A 21,493-nucleotide genomic window follows, 5' to 3' on the forward strand; every position below is an offset into this window, starting at 1 on the left:
AAGCAGGCCTTAAGCATCCCAATAGTCATCTTTACCCTGGTTTGAGTCCTGCAGTGAGCCAAGTTGTAACAATGCTGCAGGCCGGGCTCAGAATCAGGGTAAGGGGTCAGCAAATAAGACTGGCAGGGGTACCCTCTGTCACCTAGCAGGAACCATCAAACTCTCCTATAATACAGGATAAAATATAACATTTTTAGCTGTGATAGGTCAAATAAAATATTGATTTTAATGTACATAACTTACCACGGGCAAATCTAGCACTCAGTTTACACTCGAGAGTTGTGTACAGACCCAGGCCACTTTGCTTCCACACTACTGATGGTGTGGGCTGCATCACATATGATACTCAAAGTACAGAACAGGAAGCTGCAGTAGCTGTAACTGACTTTGGAACACCACAAAAGTGTAGAGCAAACGTTTCAGTGTGTAAGACTGACAGTTCTCGCAGCCCAACAGACTGTTGCTTTTGAAATCTGCTGAGCGTCACTGATGTTATAAAGAAAACTCCCGTTGGCAAAAAACATGAAGTGCAACTGAAAGAACTTCCTCCGAACTGAGAGCATGTCCATCATGTGTCCTATGAAAATATGAGGGCTGAGAATATTGTTCAGATACTTGTTCGATTGTGTAGAAAAACGGTAAGGCTTAAACAAATAATCATGAGGGAACCATAAAACAGCCAAGTGGGGTCTGATCACTCTCTCCCGACAGATATCTGTGGAGTAACTGTGCTTTGATGTCAACTGGCTCTTCAACAAAATGAACATGCCTTGTCTGACACTCCCTTCAGTCTGCAGGCTGCAGCTAAAGAGGAGGAGAAACTCAGGATTAGTTGAAGAAAACCTGCCAGCGAGCAGGTTAGCTTCACGGAGTCTGTTGCCACAGTAACTGACTCAGAGTTACCTAACCCGCTTCCTGAAAGGGGGCCCAGGTGTGATAGTGAAATAAATCTCACAAACACACATTCACAAACAGACACACACACACACACACACACACACACACACACACACACACACACACACACACACACACACACACACACACACGTGAAAATGCTTTACAAAACAAAACAGGAAACAAGATAAACAGAGACTCCATTAAATCTGAACACCCAGGAACATGTAAAAGACAAGCCCAATACTCATATTTCATGCAAACATAAGGTCACAATAAAATTAAGAGATTTTGTGTTGCTCACACAAATAAAGACAAAACTAGAGATATTTTGCTAGAATATAGTGGATCTGAATCCTGCACAAAACTGAGAGGCACAGCTCCTATAATAACAAGAATGAAGGAAGTTTGAATTAGATAATGACGTAATGTAAGTTTGTTAGATCCCTGATCTAAAACCTGCATGACACTCGTGATGCCTGGAGATCCTGAGCTGGTGGTCCCTGGGCATCAAATTCTCTGGTCTGCTTGTGCTTTGTGTGAATTCATATCCCATTTTCTACCACAAAGTGGCGACACTAGACCATGATGTTTAAGACAACTGAGGTTCTACTGGCTCTAAATTCGCACCTTGTTTCAGTGTTGGATGACAAAAATATGTGCAGGTGCTATGACTGTAAGAGGCTACTTAAAGATATTATCCAATACTATTTAAACATAAAGAAAAGAATTTTCATGAGATTACATTTTAAATTCCACAATTTATAGCCGACTGGTCTTTTCTCAGTTGTGTTTTTGTTCAGAATCTCTCCACATGATCATCAACTCCTTTGACTGTAAGTTTTAAATCTTCCCTTTCAGTTTGTCTAAAGAATTAGACTGAATATCATTAACTGGTCTTCATTTCAGCGTCTTTACTGATGGCAGAAACTCATCAGAAAGATTTCTGCATTCTGTCTGAAATCATTTTTTTACGGAAGCTGAGAGCAATAAGTGTTAAGCAGAAAAAAGCTCCCTTGCTGTGAAAAGCACCCTCACATGTAGCACAGAAGATTGAAGCAACTCGCATGTGGACGGCATGTAAAGCCTCGTTTCAACTGAGGAGTTGGTTCGGTTTGGTTGGTGGTCCGGTACGCTGCTTTGTGTGTTTCTATTATAAAAGGGGCCCATACAACCGAACCACAAGACACCATTCATGGATCACTTTCAGTGTTAGGTCCATAGGGGTCCATATTCTGGCAGAGGGGTCTGCCGGACTATGCATCCCTCAAGTAAATTGACTTTTTTGCTTTTGAGAGTCAACAATCTGATTAGCAAGAAACACACAGCTCTGTTCTTCTCAGGCTCTCAGAGAAACACATTAAACCAATGATACACAGTCATTCTCACTATATAGAAATATTTTCTATCATCTGCAGACAGAAAGTCAGTGATGTACTTACAGAATAACCCCAGCACACAGAGAAAAGAGTGATCCATCATCACATCCAGTCCTGCTGCACAGCCAGTCAGAAAGTCTTCTAATGTGCATCAACAGTAATGATGAAGGAGACGTTACATCTGACATGCATGTCAGACTAATGTCTCTCTAACTTGTCTTCTTAAATTAAAACCCCCTCCGTTTCCTTCCCTTTCACACAGAACTCAGACAGCGTTGGTAGTTTTGACCGCAGCAGTTGGTTGTCATGGTTACATTTCCTGTCCACGGCAGAAACATTTTAGCTGTTTTCATGTACAGAAGTCTGTGCAAGGTCTTAATTAATAAAATCCCTAAAGAAATATTGCAATGTCTATTGATAAGGGATGTGTTGTGTGTATGTGTAGTTATTTATGCAGTTGTGCTGTTTGGCTTTTCACACGACAGTTTGCCCGAGTATGTTCATATTTTCTGCTCCTCAGTTGGTGCATCCACTTCTTCAAATGTGAAGTTAAAAAAGTGGTGAATTGTACCTTTCTCACCAGTTCCAGGCTACTAAACTTTTACACTCAGCTGTTTAACTCTCACTCATCCCCCAATCACCCTCACTGTATCCAACCAGCTCTCCATCCCTGTTAAAGACCTCCATCTTTGTTATGTTGTTAACTTTTATTCCTTCCATTCTGTCTCTGTTACATTCAGTAAATCTGTGTTTGTGTTTCTCTTGACTTCACTGAAGCTGCATGGCATGCACCAGCATACCAGTGACTGGGTGTTCACCTCAACAATAAACTGGACTGACCCACCACAGATGCTCTATACAAGAAAGGCCAAACTCATCTCCACTAGCTGAGAAGGCCGAGGTCTTTTGGAGTTAGGAAGTCACTGCTGAAAACATACAACACTGTGCTAGCATCAGCATGTATTACTGTGTGGTCTGCTGGGGTGGTGAATGTACAGAACAGGGCAGGAAAGAACTGAACAGAAGCTGATCAGAGGATCCAGGTCAGTCCTGGACTTTACTCTGAGCCCCACAGAGTAGGAAGTAGCACCACAGCAGCTCATTCATCCCCACAGAAAACTGTTAAAGTAGTTCAGCCTAACCACAGTTGTTATAAATACCTTGTGCTTTTGTCTGCTACCCACTGTGGTTTTCTCCATCTCAGAGCTCTATTTGTTATTTCCCTCTGCAACACGCACACATCATTCCTCTGGTGCATCTATAGATCAGATCTATATATAAATAAAAACTCTCATATGGATGTCTATAGTGTCCAACCTGAATAGAATAGATTTAAAATAATTTTATCTCTATATTTGTCATGTTTAGTTAAATTCGTTGTTTCATTGTATTGATGCTACAGTCTGCAGATGTTCTCACATTGTGGTGAGATTGTGGTTTAGACCCCAAACCGTTGACTGACTGTGTCACTGAGCTGAAGATAAACATTTTGTTTCACAAAGACAGCATTTACAGCCAAAGTTAAAAACTCTGACAAGTGAAGTGAAGAACATTGATCGTCTCTTCATGATACAAACTCCTGCTGGGAAACATCAGATTGCTGCAGATTAAAGCAGAAAATGTTTTGTGAAATTGTAAAGATGAACATGTATTTTTTGAGATGCCTTTGTTTTTCAGCCATGTTGCTATGGTAACCTTAAAAATGTTATCTTCAGAGCTGAAACTAGATAAAACACTAAATTAAAGAATAATTTGCTTTGTTGTGTCAAACATTATTAGGCTTCTAGAGCCTGAGAACAAACTGACAGGACAACTTTCCAGTTCTTCACCACATACAAGGAGGTGTGAGAACAAGAATGACCTCATGCATCACATTCAGCTCAGAGCTAGTGTGTTTATAGCAGATAAAATGTGTCAAACTGTGAAAAATGTGCTTCAGTTTTTTCTTTGTTTTAGTGCAAGGATTCTGAAGAGCTCAGGAATTGACTTAAGTATAATGCAATGTGCATTATGTGTTTTCACAGTTAGTGAATGTACAACAGGATGGCCAATATTTAGTTTTTTCTGAGACATTATGTGAGGACAAGTCATCAAAGAGATGAGTTGTGCAAATATGAAGATATTTTCTACTTTGCTTTATGCCTTGAACTTAGTTTATAACTGTTTATAACTTCCTTCTTGTTTTCTTGTCAGTCAGGAGTAAATACAGTATGATTGCAGAAAGCAGCACGTTTGGCTTGAAACTTCCACTTCCCCATTTTAATCTTGCAGCACAGAAAGAAACATGAGCTCAGTGTGAAAACATGCTGCAGATAATCCATAGAGGCATGAACTAAAGTCAAAGTCAAAGTCAGAGACCTGGGCCCTCAGCAGCAGCCCTGGAGTACAACCCAAATACCCCACCACGAAGAAGACTCCAGCCCCACCCGAAGGGCAAGAGCCCCCCACAGTCTTGGGGCACAGGTCCCAGTGGGCCAAGATCTGCAGCCGCCGGGACGCCAGGGACCGACGACCCAGGGCAGCCCAAGTTAAGGGCCCAGGGCCCCAGGAGTCCAGAGGCGGCTGCCCCACCCCCCAAAGGCAGAGGGCCCGCAACAAGCCTAGGAGGACCAGGCCCCCCCAGACAACCACCAGCATACACCCCGATGTTCCAGCCGCACACCCCGGGAACCAGGGCGCCATCGTGTTTTACAAATAAATTATTATTATTATTATTATTGTTATTATTATTATTATTATTATTATTATTGTTGTTGTTATTATTATTATTAAATGACCAACAGTAACAAAAGGTGCACAAAAAGGTTCCTTTCTTCTTAAGTGTGAACACACCTTTAGTGTGCTGGAGATCAGTGAGCAGAAAAAACGTAAAGTATGCTTGCTAATAAAAATAAGTCTGATTCCCCCAAACTGCAACACAGAAAATATCAGCAAACTTTTTGCATGTAGATCTTAACTGACACTAAATAATTAGAATGAATAAAAAGCTCTAATTTCAGCTCTGTCTGCTTTCTGCTGCAGTGACGCTTGACAATAAATAAATCCACTTCCTCATTTCTTACTGCCATCCCAAAAAAGAACTAAGCAGTTTTTTTCTTTTTCTTTTTACGTACTAAGATGTTCAGATAAACCTGAACAATGACTCAAGGGAAAGATACAGCAACCATTAGAAATACATAAAGTCATGTTGTATTGGCCTCTCGTTATTTTCCTTATAGTCTATAGTGAGTGGATTTATCAGCAGGCCTATCTAAAAATTAGCTAATTATTAAGTTCCTGGGTTAAATTCCTGATGGATGACAATGACGACGTTGTCAACATCACCTCAATCTGCTTTACAATATGTCATTTTTTTATACATGTATTTTTGTTGTTGAATCCTTAAGGGATCAGGTGCTTGTAAGAAACCTGTCTGAGCAAAGTGGTCCAGGCTGGTTTCAGCCGCCCAACATGCTGTAAAAACTCACATGTAGTCTTTCTTCAAAAGCTTCAAAAGCTGTTTCTCATCTTCATTTTTCTTCTGCCCCCACCCCCCCTTCCTTACTGATCCTCTTCTTCTCTGGTGTGTTTCTTTTGCTGGTTGCATGTCAGCTATTCTGCTTAGCACTGCCCAGCCATTTCCAATGGTATTGCTCCGCTTTATGCGTCAAGCAATGAATAGCTAATCTCCCTGTAAAACAGACCAAATTACACATGTAACTGGAGACAGATGAAACTCTACCTTCATCTGCGTATCCATCTTCTGTGTCGGGTATAAATGGGTCTTAAAGATGTCGGCTAGAGCTGTGAAACCTCAACAAGTGTCCAGATCACACACACTGGGTTGTATGGCATGTGCCCGTTTCTTTTTCTCAGCAAGTCACCAAAGTTTACAGAACGATTTCACGCTTCAGCAGATTGAACCCACAAAAGATCAGAGCCTCAGGATTGGATCAATAAAATTTTATTGTGCACAGGAAGATGTCTCAAGACTGTTATATCTGGTCCTTGACAGTAGGCTCATCTGCGGACGTAGGAGAACTGAGTTTAAGGACTGAATGACCGTAGGGCAAAGTTTCAGGTATATGAACAATGTACCAGCAGAAGTGATACAATCCTGATCTGGAATCTCCACCGGGAAACTGCGAGCGACAACAGGAGATAATGTAAGAAGAACTAGAGGGTTAATAGCACCAGGTAATTATGATTCGGGCAGAGCACTCCAAGAGCTCCAGTATTTCCTTCTATTCCTCCAAAAGGGAAATAAGCTTGGTCCAGAATCCATATCCAATCCGTAAAATAACACGAAGGTCAAAGTCCAAGAGGGCCGCACAAAAAATAAAACAAAACGTTATCAGGCTGAAGCAGACAGATGAGAAGGGCTGGAAACTTACAGGAGTAAATACTGATTATCTGGCAGTAAGCAGCAGAGACTCCTGCTTATCAAGGGAGCAACACAGGTGGAAAGCATTAACAATCAGGGTAAAGCAATCAGAGTCAGAGGTAAGATGCCTTCAGAGGCAGCTGGGAAATCCCATCTCCAACATAAAACTGTAACAGAAAGATGTCTCATAAGCAAAGACCTTGATGAGCAGTTTGATTAATCTGAATCAGGTGTGCTGGAGTTGGAAACCTCCAAAACATGCAGGGCAGGTGTCCCCATAGGCCAGGATGGAAAAAGACTGAATTAAATAATAAGGAATTCAAGAAAATAATCATGATAAAATAAAAATTAACGTGAAGTTGAGCTTCAGCACACAAATGTATGAATGATAAGCCAACAGTTTATTTAAATTTCCAAGTAACTGATGAAACTTACAAGCTGTCTCCATCCTCTCTGTGATGTTATTTGTACTAACATGGTTGTTGCCACTGCAGACAACAGTTCTGTTCTCAGTGAAAACGGTGATGTTGAAATTGTGGAATGACTTCTGAGGTGGTCTGCAGCCGTCTTCATCACAGACGGACCACAGCAAGTTGTGCTGGATGGAGCAGTTTACTGTGACGCTGCAGGATCCCTCAGTCAGGTTGGAGTGGTGCTCTGACGTCATCATCATCACTGGTATGGGAACCATGTCTGCAACAGCCAAACAATCAGATACAATCATGATATAATGGCGCCCTCCTCTGGCTGCCAGCTGTAAACACAAGACAGTCATCAGACGTTCAGATGTGTGTTTTATGTTTCATTTAAGATATGTGAGGAAATGAGAATTGACTACTTTTAAAGTTGCAGTGTAAAAAATCATCCTTTTGTAATGTCTTGTAAAGACAGCAAAGATTTATTAGCACTTTCTACCAGGTCAATACTCAGTACAGACATATAAATAGAGAAGATCAATGTATAGTACAGGCTAAATACAAAGTACTGCAAAAGGACCCACCTTGAATGAAGACTTGATATGTCTCAGATACTGAATGATAAACCACTTTATAGATACTGGTGTTGTTGTCAGTCAACATTTTTATACAAAGGTAAAAGTTTCTGCGACCAGGCCGTGTTTTCTCTTTATAGCTGGGATTGATGCCTCTCTCAGTATGAATAACTTTACCAGAGAATTCCCATTTACCACCAGAACCAAGAATTCAGAGTAAACATATGGAAATAGGTGATAGAAGGAGAGTGGACAAAGAGCTCAATTTTTAATTTATTTTACATTAAATTAGTGGCATCGCCTTAAGCAAACGTCAGAAAAACTACACTGAATGCTTGCTTAAAAAATCATTAAAATATTCACTTTGTGTCAGTTTTTATTTTCTTGTTTTTTTTTCGAGTTGATCAGGATGGGGAACATATTCCTTTGGATTTTACGTAACGCAACTTACTTTTTTAAATTTAGTTAATGGTCAAAAATGAATAAATGCACAGATTTCATTTAACAAAATAATTCATGCGACGGTGTTACAGTAATTTATGTATTTTTTTGTAATGAAAATTAAATTAAAGCACATTAACTTGTTCAGGCATCTAATATGCAAAAATGATCAATTAATTATAATTGGTTTTTGATTATTATTGATCTTATCTGTAAAAGTCCAGCAGCTCAGAAAAGAAACATTTTTTGGACGCTCATCGTTATAATCTTAACAAGTGTGGAATAGGAACGCATGGCGTGTTAAATAGTGCAGCAAACCATGAATCTACCCAGAACAACACCACCAGGTGCCAAACTCAGGAAACGAAAGAGATGACCCAAACCCAAATTTGTTTAATGTTGCAAAAAAAATATCTAGTTTACTCGGTCAAATGCTTTTTCTGTATCTAAAGTAATGTCTGTGGATTCCAGATTATGTAGGGTAGAATAATCTGTTATGTTACCTGCACATATTAGTAGAGGAATGTCTACCTTTAATAAAGCCTGTTTGATCAGGATGTATTATTATCTGGGTTATTTTTTCTATCCTTCTGGCCAGAGCTTTGCTGATTATTTTATTATCTACCTTTAATAATGATATTTAGATGGTAACTGTAAGGAAGTTTGGGGCATTTTCCTGGTTTTAATAGTAGAGTAATAATAAGTTAATATTTGAAGGTATTTTTTTGTTTTCCTTTATTTCTAATATCATATTTTAGAAAGGGGGTGCCAGCGTTGTCCAGAATTTATTGTGGAATTCTACTGGATAACCATCTAGACCTGGGGCTTTATTTTTGGGCATATGCTGGAAAGCTTCATAGAGTTCACCAAATAAAAGAGAATGAATCCAAGGCCATTTTGTTTTAATGTTTTAACTTTGAAAGGTTGATGGTACTAAGAAATTGATCATTATTCCCATCTGTTGTGTTTAGTTGTGATTTAAATAAAGTTTTATAGAGTTTTCTTAAAGTGTTATTTATCTTGTCTGGGTCATGGCTGATATTTCCTTCTGGATCTGTTTTGTATAACAAGCTCAGTAATCATGTGGAAACTGGGCTGTTGAAAGGAAATCTATTGTTGAGTTTAAGCCTGTCATGATAACACATTTTGCTGTGAGATTAATTTTCTCAGAAATTAAAGTGACAGAGGTGTTCTTTCTATTTATTTTTAGCTGTGATTTTATTTAACCGATTTTAAGCTCATTTATTGTTTTGGATTGCGTGAATCTCTTTTTGACATATATGCCACTTGTTCTGATTTAGATTTTTGATGTTTTTGATGTGATGTCTGTCCAATGTGTGTGTTCTGGCTGCAAAATCAATTTCCCTCTGGGGACAATAAAGGATTTGAATTGAATTGAATTGAATTGAATTGAATTGAATTGAATTGAATTGAATTGAATTGAATTGAATTGAAAAGTGATAACATTGTGCGAAGTGATAATGTCATTTTGAGACCATTTCCAACTACAATGCCATTATAATGCACGTACACCATATCAAAGATCAATAAACTTTCATTTCTAAAGAACATTTTACACTGGAACTAGAAGAATTTTTAAGTAACAAACAAAACAATAAATAAAATGGACTCTCAGTCTCATTAACAATGAATGCAAACCAAATACAACCAAAAACAATAAGAATGATAGATAATAAATCTCTGTTCTGTAAATAATAAATAAATAAATAAATAAATATAAAATTAAACATGGGGCTAAGACAGGGAAAATCTGTAAAAATGCCAGTTAGTACCATTGTGTTAAAAAAAAAATAGAAAAAATATACTGTGCATTGTCGCTGTTTGTGAAGCTGAAATATTTCCCCTCATTACTGCATGTCAGACTGATCTATGAGCAGTGAATGATCCGCTCGCTGCTGCGACGCAGCGCTGGGTCTATTTCACATATGCCAGGACACCAACCCAAAAGTAATGTGGCCCACTGGGAATCCTACCGAATCTCTTGATTAGCTGCCATTGCTCTTGATGTATATTTCAGTTTGAGAAATCGGAGGTTTAGCACAAGAGCATGAGAAGCCACTCAAATGCCTGAGTCTCACAGCCAATGCATGAGAGCTGGCAGCCCTGTAAAACAAATGTGGCACACTGGCTCGTATAGGTGAAGTGCTTCACGACGGTCTCTTGCTGCAACATGTTGCTGTCAAGTATGACATGAGAGAGATCACTCCGCAAGAAACAAGAGAGTTCAGTCGAGATACTCCATAGTGAAACCTATTGTCATGCGCAGTCTATGGTGAAGTAAGATAGAAACTCACAACTAATAAACTCATTGTTATAATTTTTTCGTAATTATTGCTTACCATGACAGGCCTAGTTGAGTTTGATAAATGAGTCTCCTGTAAAAGGACAATGTCTGCCTTCATTTCCTACTGCCAAAAGAAAAAAATTTAATCTCTTTTCTCTTGTGCCAGCTCCACACACATTCCATGTGACTAACTTCAGTGTTTTCATCATCTGGCAACAGATATGAGGGCTACATGCATATTACTGAAGCATGTGTCTGTGTGCATCCCACTGCTTCTTCTCGTGTATGTGTGTCTGCTAGAGTGTGTAACATGGATCTGTCTTTTAAATGTCTGCATGTGTGCTTGTGTTGTTCCCTTATTCATTGTGTATGTGTGTTTGTAAGAATCATGCAAAGTGCTGAAGTGTGTCAACAAGCTGGACCTTATGTTGGAGCGTGTGCGTGCGCCTTGGTTTGGATTATATAATGACATGTGGGATTACTGTTAATCGTGAAAGGATCAGAACAAAGAAGAGTGAAAAGAATAACAGTGACAAAGGGAAAACACATCTATGTTGAGAGCAGTGTAGTGGAGACAGGCAGTGAATTTACTGTTAACTAAATGATCTTTTATGGCAGTTTTATACATTGACACCATTTAGTGAGTATATAGGATGATTAAAGCACATACCAACACATCACTAGAGACATGGAGTGATTTTGGGTCATGGCACAGCTGTCCGTTGATAAATCAATTAATTATCCACCATGATGGATTTCCTCCTGATAGGAAACAGGACTCTTCGCCGATCAAGGATGTCACTCGGATATTGATGGTTTACACTGAAGTTCGTCCCCTTCAGTTCGCGGCCCTGGTTCATCACCTGCTCCTTCTGTTTGAAGTTGATGAACTGCGCTACAATGGGTCTTGGTCTGGTGGCCCCAGGTTTCCTCCCACCCAGACGATGGACTCTGTGAAATGATTTTTTTCACTGTTTCCTCCAGAAGCTTCAGGTGAGTTTGGATGAAGTTTTTCACCTTGGTCTTGAGCTCCTCCTCTGTCTGCTCTGGAATCCCTGCAAATACCGGATTCTCCCTCATGCTCCATGGCTGCAGATCGATCACTGTTTACTTTATCTTCTTATTTTCCTCAGAGAGTCAGGTCAACCCCTCTGTGAGGGATGTTACTGACTCTATGAGGCTTGTGTTCTCTGCAGCCAGGGTTTCTACCTGTTTATGGATGAATTTCAGCGATTTGTGTAACACCTGGAACTCTTTGTGTAGAATCTCCACTCCCACCCCCACACATCTGAACTGCTTAGTATAATATCTATAGAGATAAAAACACCCATTTAGTCATTCCCCAGTGGAGAAATAGCTCCAGGTGAATCCTCATTTTGCTTCCTCTTGGCCTTGGATGAGGTGAATGTTTGGTTTGGCTTTGCCATGACGATTCTGTCATAGCACCAATCTATAAAATCTGTCAGGCTGGCCAAATCCTTCCAGCTTTGCTCCAGAGTGTACCTTAAAAGACACTATTTTACTACTTTCAAGAATATTTCGATTATACTGGTGAAAACAACACTGAACGAATGAATAAATGTTCGAGTGCGTCTGGTTTGTATCTGCCGTCTCACCGGAAATATGTCATCTACAGCATGAGCATCACTCACCTCAGACAATGCTATTATTGACTTTTGTTTACTTTTATAATAGAGTTTAATGTTAGCATAAAGCTTCGGAGACCTTTATTCATATAGCATCTGATTGATTCAAAGACAGAAATGTCTCCTACAGCACAGAAATAAATCCCAACACAGTTACATCAGTGAAGAACTGATGACATGTGAACCAATGGAAATATATTTATAATAATATAACATTAATAATTTTACTTGACTTTTTACATAATCTTTCGACTTAACAGTTAAACCTGAAATCCTTAAGTTTCCTTTTTTTCTAACAAAAAATTTATATGTGCCACTTTTTTCCACTCGAGCCCCTGCCTACTAGTGATGTTACATCTGACACAAAAGCCCCAAAGCCTGCATCAAGTAAAGGGAGCCTGTCCAAACGAAGCCTGCAGCGAGTCCAGTATGATGTTCCTGAATATCATGTGACCAAAGACAAATGACTGCCTCGTGATTCAGGCTACTGAAAAAGCATCAGAAAAATGCAAGAAATGCTCTGTGTACATCGACGGTGACGTGACAGGCAGCACTGACGAAAGCAAAAGACAGCAGCTTGCAAATATTTTTATATTATATATTCCAATAAGGTATAACTTTAATCTGCTGAAAGGATGGATGGATGGATGGATGGATGGATGGATGGATGGATGGATGGATGGATGGATGATAGATAGATAGATAGATAGATAGATAGATAGATAGATAGATAGATAGATAGATAGATAGATAGATAGATGACTTTATTAATATATTTTAATATATTTATTGATTAACTTACCATAAAGTTGTATCATTATGTTCATCCACTGGTATGTAGTTTACATATTGACAGGTGGACTGCTGGACACCAAATGACCAGCAGATGTCAGTATCACCAAATGAGCTGTTAAATGGGGCCTCGGTTAATGACACTTCTGGCGATGCAATTGGCCAGAAAGACTTAACACATTCACAGAGCTTCATTTCACCATTACTACTGTCTACCCCACACCATCAAAACATTTTCTAGATCTGCCTCTGGTTTTTGACCTTGTTTAATTCAACATTGTTAAAGTTGCAGCAGAGGTAATAAAACATTTATATGTATTGTTCCTCATTGTCCTGAGTGTTTCAGATAGTTGTAAGAACCATCTCTGTCCAGTCTGTTTCCATTTTATTAAAAGGTTGTAAAAGTTATAAAACAACCAGATGTGACGACTGTACATGTTAATCTGATAGAAAGCTGAATAAATTCTGATAAAACTTCTGGGGTCTGAAAACAAAGTCACCTTGAACTTTTAAGTTCCTTTTCAGGTATGTGATAATATGTTCATGTTTAGTTCAGAGGTTTGTAAAACAGACATGCAGTGACATAAATACATGTCATGTTTATTTTCAGTAAGGCATGATTCCCAGAAACTAGCATATTTTTAACTTGGTTTATCTTAAGATAGAAAAATAAACTGTAAGCTTAACAAGATGTTTGACCATTTATTAATTTAGTTTGAACTGAGGCATAATGTTTATAGTGCAGTTACAGAAAGTGACCTAGGCTTTTTCTCTAGCTTCATTTCATACAGACTATTCTCACCATGTTTGGGTGAGCTTTATAAAATTAGACCCCAATAAACTTTCTTAGGTTTTCAATGCTTAATTATAGATTGATTTATTAAGTGACAGTTGTTGCGTGTGGAAACGCAAAAAAAAAAAAAAAAAAATGCATCCCAACCCGCTCTGACCCGACCAGCACCTGTGTAACTGGGGCTTAAGTTACCATAGCAACCTATGAAGACAAACTGCTGATGTCTAAAGTTGACAGTTACCTGAAAAATCCACTTTAGACAGTCTCTCCAATCAATCTGATTAGAAAAAGGAATCTTTGTCTGGTGAAGTTTTGAATAGATAAAACCTCACAGTTAAATACAACGAGTCAATGCTCAAGATTTACAGCACTGCATCAGAAAAAGAGAATCAATTTCGATAATTAAAACTTTGAGCGGTTTAAATTCATCTACATATTTATTCCAAAAGTTGTGGTGTTGAATTGGAATAAATGATGTTTCTGCTGTTTTTCATTTTACTTGTGTTTGTAAAAAAATAAATAAATAAATAAAAAAAAAAATACGAGTGAAAGGAAGAAAATAGAACACAAAGAACAAACAGGCAGGGAGGGAATTGTTGGACATGGAAATAATGCATAACCTTAGAGAGACTCTAAAGTTGCCAGGTCCAGCTAAAAATCTGTTGTTTGGAATTTTTATAAGTTGATCTGGATCTGGTTTGAAAAGAGATCCAAATCAGATCATGAAAGGATCTTGTAGACTCTGTCTGCTCATTGGTGAATTGAGTCCTCTACATCATGGTTACCAACCAGCTTGTGTCCCACAACATCAAATTGAAAATGATCAAGTTTAGAGAAATATGAGTTTTATTTACAAAAACATTATACACGTACATATCAAAGAAAACAACAGCTGGGAAGTTGGGCTGCAGCAGGATGAGTAAACCTGCTGGATTTTACCTTCAAAGATGCAGCCAGTGCAGCACATAAAGTCTCTTGTACTGTCAGAGGGAATGTAGAGGGGGTGTAAGAAAACACACTCATATCAAACCCAGAGCAGCAGCGCTCAAGAATGGCAGAATTATATATAAGAAAACAATAACCTGATTTAATAAACACTTTCAGAGAAGTTTACATGTTTTTTCCAGATGTTCTGGAGTTGGACTCGGGTGTGTTTGTAAAACAGAAACAACACTGATTAAAACAGTTTGCTCTATAGTTCATCTCCAGTCTAAAAAGCACAGCTTCAAATACAGAGTTAAATGAACGTGTCTGCTGAGATGCAGTAGATTTTAAAGGCAGACCTGGTGAAGGTGAATTTATTGAGCTCTGCGACCAAACAATGTGTCCAGTGTTTCTTCTGAGCTTCTGTTTTGTTGATGACCTCTCCTTAAACAGCTGGAAAACAGAAAAATAAAGTACAACTATGTCAGAGACTGTTTGTGTATTGTAGCTAATAATAAACTGCAGCAGTTCTTATTAAAATGGTCTCCTTCATACATACTGTTTTATCACTCGAAGTGAATTAAATTTAGTTGTTAAACAAAAGCAAAAAACAGATAAATAGTTGCTGCAGAGTTTTTTTTTTATCTATAAAACTGGATTTAAATAGTTGCAGTCAAACTTGTTAAATTGGTCATCATAATAACACGATCATGTGAAATTTTTATAAGAAATTCAAACTTAGTTTAATTAGTACAGATAAATAATGCAGTGGGAAATGTTGGGACATTTAACAGATGACAGATTGATAAGCTCATCCTGAGGAAAACTACATCATTGTTGTTAAATTATAGGTTTAAATATGAGGGTTTGAGGTCATTTAAGAGACAATGGCTTAGAGGAACACATCATGTGCATCATGTAAAGACTCAACAACACTTTTCTAATATGTCTTGGATTCTTGCTGTGAGGCCAGTTGCAGATCAACAGGGGGGGAAACAGACCCCTGACTTTAAGTCTTATCAGTAACAATAAAAAAATATTATGCAGATCCCATGATGGAGGGAACATTGTAAAACTATTTGATAATATTTGATAATAGTCTATATTATTTTTTTTAGATAATATCAAAATGAAAAGATGATCATTGAGGAACCTACATGTCATCAATATCCACTTCAGAGAGAAAAATTTAGATGTTTGTGAGAAGTTTTCCTGCAGCACAATAATGGTCACCTTCAGTTTTTCTAAAACAAGTAGCTCATATCCGTACTGTACAGTAATTTAAATTCTATTTGTTGGAATTTTTCTTTTTAGGAATCTTTGTTTTTATTTGGGCCTAAACTGTTCTTCATCTTCTAAGAAGTAAATAGCTTTGAAGTATTTTAATAAACATTTTATTTACTTAATTTTAAATATATACAGTAAGGGATTTTCATCTATGACATTGAACACTTCAGTGCCACCCTGGCTAGACCTCTTGACAGTCCTTTGCCCCCATGTAAAATTTTCTAGATCCACCACTGTGTGACTCAATCTCTTCCCCGAGATGAACTAGAAATTAAATTCTTACTGACATGTATTGCCTTCTTCATTGTTTTTCTCTGTAAAAAGAGAATAGTTTAACCAACTTAATTTTTTTTCGTTGTGTAACAAATAACTTAATTAAGTTCATCCAATTTGTCACAACAAAGTGAGGACTGGACACCAAAGACCAGATATTTTCTGTTATATCTTTTAGCAGGTATAATAGCAACTGGGATGAACTGAACCTTTAAACAAAAAATACATAATTTTGCAATAAATTTTCAGACCTGTTGTAAGAAGAAATGTTTTGTGTCTGTAGAATAACAACTATTGATTGTTTCAAGAACAATTAAATATTAGCCTCCAGGTCTTCAGACCCAAACGTTTCCTAAACATAAACATAACACAGGCAGTGAAGCACATAACACAAATTTATAGGGTAGCAAACATTAAAGGTTAAATTTCTGTTGATTATGCATTTCCCATGAATCTTTGCTGTATTTGCACAACTGCAGGGATTGTCTGAGTAGGTCTAAATGTCAAGTTGAACTAATTTAATAAACTAACTTTGATAAACTTAACTTAACCACTTGTTACAAATGAAAGTAATACAATTAAAAAGGTTAAAATATTCTTGACTGCAGGTCAAATGAATGTACAAAAGTAAGTTTTTATGAGTAACCAAATAGAATTAAATGATATTCATATGAAAATGTGTTTTAGACCAACTACAACTAAAATATTTTTTAGTGTGGGTGGAAAGTGACAGCAGACGTTTCTGTTGCATTTAAGGTCTCATCTTCTTCCAAAAACTATCCCCTTAATTTATCATTTTAGCTTTACTTTAAAATGTTTTGTATCACAAGAAAGAAGCTAATATTAATCTCATAAAGTAGAATGTTGTTAGATGAATAATCACCAAGTTGGAAAATTGGGTATTTTTTCTATGAAAGCACACTGTAGTGTACTGGTTAGAAAAAGTCAATATTTAAATTTTATTTTTTTTCTTTTGTTTTTTTTAATGGTTTGTTCTGTCTGGGTTTGTGTGTTCTGTTTTCAAGTAAATTGAAAATAAATAAAATATCCAGGTAATACTGAATGTAGAGAAGAGCTGAAAGTATTGCTCTTTTATTAAAAACCAGAATTAAAAGGAATTTATATATTATTTCTTCCTACTACAAAAGAGTTGTTTTGGTTTATTTTGTACATCTCCAGACATTTATCTCTCTATTTTTACCCTTTACCCTGCTTTCTAATTGTTTCTATTGCTGTCCATCCTATTCCATGTGTTTGAATATCATCGTCTGTACCTGTACATCACTAGTAAAAGTTCTCAGTTATACTATACAAATGTGCTTGACATATATATATATATATATATATATATATATATATATATATATATATATATATATATATATATATATATATATATATATATATACATATATATATATACATATCTATATTGGATGCTAATATTCAAATGGAGTCCAAGCTGTGTCTGATCTTTGGCAAACCAGCATGTCTAACATGGTAAACACAGCCTCCTTACAAGCTTCACCTTGAAGTTAAAAAAAAAAAAAAAAAAAAAAAACAAATTAAGCAAAAGAAAAAGTTTATTCTTTTGTTTTTCTGATTTCAGTCTTCATCTTCTTGTTTTGGTTAGCATTGATTATCTTTCTTCTTGTGGCTTTATATTTCTTTTCTTTATCAGTAGTCTTTATTGTTCATGTTGGTTATTTTGTGCAACAAGTAAATCTATGTAACAAAGCAATAACTGTAATGGTTCATATATCGTATACTCACACCACTGGTCAAGATCTCTGAGTTTGAGATGTCACGTTAACATAATCCAGTTCTCGTTGACCTGAAACAATACTATACTAGTTAACTATAAAGTTAACAAAAGTTATAGCATAATTTAAAAAAAGTGTCTGGTTTATATCAAACAAAGTTTATACTGCACCATTTGCAGAGTTTTCAGAGCTTCTGATTCTTTCATAGATAGAAATGTCTCCTGTAGGTCAGAAAATAATCCCAACACAGTTACTTTGGTCACCTCATGTCTGTCATTCTGACTTCTACTAAAGTATTTTATTTAAATAAAGTTTGTATTAAAGCCTGTCTGGCCCTGAGATGCCACCCAAAATTTACATAATCAAATTTTATCAAATCTCCAGTGTGAACTGACCTTAACATCTAGAGAATCTCAGATGTCCAAGTGCAAGTGAATGCAGCACATAATGTACTCAGAGAATACCTCCTGCTCCTTCATAACGTACGTGTTAGCACAGATACAAACTACTGCTACTAGGAGTATGAAACATGGTAGGAAAAGGTCGTCCAGTGTAAGAATGACTATAAATACGCAGGTATGAAGGCTTCATTACATTTAATGACAGGAAATATCACCAAAGACTAAATAACTTAAAACAAACCCTGTAACTATGACATATACATGGAAACAGTGCTGGGGTAGCTAACATCAGGAAGCTAAAGTTAGAAAATGCTTGTGGGGATCATGAACCAGACCAGCAGGTCGAGAAAACTCAGCTGTAAACAGCTGCACATCTGGCTGCAGGTGATTAAAGCAGCTCAGAGTCACCATGTCAGCACATTTTATCAGTAAAGTTTTACATCAATACATCCATATTCTAGATAAAAATACAGCTTCTATACAGTATTTCTGCTAACTGTGTTTCAGATAGTTGTAAGAATCTTCAGAACAAGATGAAAGACTGGATAATAACATGTCTGTTTCCATTTTATGAAGAGGATGTAAAAGTCATAAAACAACCAGATGTGACGACTGTCTCAAGTTAAGCTGATCAGAAAGTTGAATAAACTTCTGAGTGGACTCAAGTAATATATTTCCATGTAATTAATGAAGTCCTAGAGGTTAAATTCAAACTATCCCAGATTATCCAAGTAAAAAGTGGTTGATAATAATAATTGTTAAAAGATCAAGATGAAAGACTGACCGTGGAGGAGAGAGGAGTAAACTTGCTGCTGATTTTCATACTGGTGGATCGTCTGCTCTTCAGCAACACCTTTTCTCACAAAAAAAGAAAAAAATGTTATTAGCTTGGTTTAAGATGTGGAGCTGCTGTTAATCTATTAAGTAGTTTTTGTATCTAAACAAGCTAAAATCAGAAGAAAAGGCCTCACCTTTAGACCTTCTGTACCAACAAAGTAAGATCAGTAAAATAAACACGATTCCACCAACTGGTCCAACGATCAGCAGCAGAGGAAATGAAGTGTTTTCAGGTCTGGACACAGCGGCTGTGAATATCATGATGGACAGATATTAATACATTTTACTAGATTTTCTTGAAGTGACATCAATCAAATGCAATCACTGTTTGAGCATCATGTTTATTTTCATACACAAGTAAACACATTACAACACATTAACACTGTAAACATGTCAGAATAAAGACATTATTTTATTTATTATTATTATTATTATTATTATTATTATTATTATTATTATCATAGTTATTCATGAATTCATTAATCACAATGATATGTAAAGAAAAGTCAGTGGATATTAAGTTAAGTCAGAGATCAGCTGGTGTAGTGATTGAGGAAAAAAACTTATGAGTGGAAAGATTCTTCTTTTGGATTAAAGATTTACTTTAAAACACACATTCTTGTGTATGTACACAGTGGCGAAGACAAGCTTTTTTCAGTTTTTTAAGATACGCTGCTGCCCTTAAATTAAAAATGAGCTGAATGATATCAACATATCAACATCTGATGTATACTTTGTTATGTTGTGAATAAAATAATAGTTCAGTGGATTTGCAAATAATTGCATTCTGTGTTTATTTACATCTTACACAGTCATACAACTGTTTGGGAGTTGTTCCTTGTGTTTTTGTAGTTAAACTGTAGCTTACTCACATTTTACAGCCATCCAACTCTGTAGAGATTCATTTCCTGAGTGCAGACACTTGTAGAGGCCTTCATCAGACTTTGACACACCTGTCATGATCATCTCCCCTCTGGTATCGTTTTGCATGAGTTGGCCATTTTTATAGAAAAGCACATTGGAAAGAATATTTTTTATCCTCGACGTGCAGCCAAGAGTAACGGACTCTCCCTCAGTCACAGGCTGGACAGGACTCAGCAGAATAACACCATCAGCTGTAAAACAGACGTAGAGATGAAACATTCACCTGAGTGTTGTGTCCATGGATTCATATTTGTATGTTTTCAATCCTCTTTATTAGCGGGTGCTTTTCTTAAATGTATATATTCTGTACAGGACTGAATGAAAATGAGTAATAAGAAAACATAAACAGTTCTACCTATTAGCAAATTAATTTCTCCACAGATTACCTGCGCATTAAAAAGAGCATATTATTTAGATAGGAATGACTAGAGATGTTAATTCTGTTCATTTTCTTTTAGCAAATTCAAACCACTTAACAGCTTAAAGTAAAAACTGGATGATAATACTATTTATCTAATTAGTATACATTATCCAGTATTCTCTAATGATGATTTTTAAGTTCCAAACTGCTAAACTGTAATAATAAAAACATGTAATTACAATCAAACTGTCCAGTTATGTTGACTGCGTTGCTCAGTCCTGATCCAGACTCACACCAATACACAGCATTACTGAACAATGTTTTAATAGTACATGTTTGTCCGTTCATTGTCCCCCAGGAAGAACACTGTGAGAGGAAATTGTTAACAAGCCTCATCACTCTCCACTCAGAGGAGTTTCCCTCACAGTTCAGTGAAACAGAGTCAGAACTGAAGTGTTGAACTCTGTCAGGATTCACTGTGAGAGATGCTGCTGGATGAACATCTGTAAAAAAACAATAATGATGATTCAGAAAAAATCCTCTGCAATAAGACAATTAAAGGAAAATTTATATTTTGACAAAAACTTAAGAGTGAAAGTATGAAATGCTGTTAGTGGATAAGATGCTTGGATTAAGCATAGATGGATGGATGGATGGATGGATGGATAAAACCTTAAAAGTGCAGAACCACAGATACCAGTAGGCAAGGTCAGGGTTAATGGAGACAGAAAGCAATAAACAGACATTCAAACTGACCTTCAGACCAGACAAATGTGGGTTTACTGTGATCAGTGGAATAAACACGGTCCACTCTTTCAGCTCTACACACATATCCTGCTGTGTGTGTTTGTCCATGAATGATGTAGGAATCATGTTCAGTCCCAGCAGTGCTACCAGGCAGCAGATCATAACTGTAGCTGTTGTTTAACAGATCAGGAACAGCTTTATACCAGTAGAACCTCCATCCTGCAGACGGAGGTTTAATCTCACATCTCAGAGTTACTGAGGATCCAGGACTCAGCCATGATGGAGACACAGAGAGGACAGGCCGGGGTTTTTCTGTTGAAGAGAGAGTTTGTGTAAATGAACTGACTGGAGTGAGGCAACATTTTTATA

At 37.0% G+C, this 21,493-nt stretch overlaps 1 protein-coding gene and 1 long non-coding RNA gene across 2 annotated transcripts in view; both read right to left on the reverse strand.

The window, feature by feature from the left end:
- Positions 1 to 21,493, reverse strand: part of LOC121639980 (titin-like) — a 618,411-nt gene that overhangs the window by 550,885 nt on the left and 46,033 nt on the right. The gene's annotated exons all lie outside the window — the stretch shown is intronic.
- On the reverse strand, positions 14,970 to 18,178 carry LOC121640111. Its single transcript, XR_006010365.1, has 3 exons — positions 18,025 to 18,178; positions 17,865 to 17,925; positions 14,970 to 14,984 (listed from the first exon to the last, which is right to left on the reverse strand). It is a non-coding gene; the product is annotated as an uncharacterized LOC121640111 (long non-coding RNA).

Source organism: Melanotaenia boesemani, chromosome 5, assembly GCF_017639745.1.
Source record: "Melanotaenia boesemani isolate fMelBoe1 chromosome 5, fMelBoe1.pri, whole genome shotgun sequence".
NCBI classification, from domain to species: Eukaryota; Metazoa; Chordata; class Actinopteri; order Atheriniformes; family Melanotaeniidae; genus Melanotaenia; species Melanotaenia boesemani.